We start from the raw sequence: 511 nt of genomic DNA, 5'->3' as shown, positions 1-511 counted from the left end.
AGCGGGTGGGACTTGGGAAAGAGAAAGAATCTTGTAGGGCACATGCAGTGTCAAAAAACTCTGTACTGTTGGAGATTTGCAGTCATGGGGATTTTAGCTAGTGTGGAGGGGCAGATGGGAAGGGGACAAAATGAGACTATCATGGGGGAAGAGGAACTGGCTATTAGATTTTTATGTTTATTTATTTAGTTTTAACTTTTTTTTTTTTTTTTTTTGGAAACAGAGTCTTGCTCTGTTGGCCAGGCTGGTGTGCTGTGGCACGGTCTCGGCTCACTACAACCTTCAGCTCACTGCAACCTCCGCCTCCCAGGTTCAAGCAATTCTCCTGCATCAGCCTCCTGAGTAGCTGGGATTACAGGCATGGGCCACCACGCCCGGCTAATTTTTTGTATTTTTATAGAGACAGGGTTTCACTGTGTTGGCCAGGCTGGTCTCAAACTCCTGACTTCGTGACCTTGGCCTCCGAAAGTGGTGGGATTACAGGTGTGAGCCACTGTGCCTGGTCGATTTT

Source organism: Mandrillus leucophaeus, unplaced genomic scaffold (assembly GCF_000951045.1).
Source record: "Mandrillus leucophaeus isolate KB7577 unplaced genomic scaffold, Mleu.le_1.0 Scaffold1915, whole genome shotgun sequence".
NCBI classification, from domain to species: Eukaryota; Metazoa; Chordata; class Mammalia; order Primates; family Cercopithecidae; genus Mandrillus; species Mandrillus leucophaeus.
Note: the sequence above shows the minus strand (reverse complement) of the source record.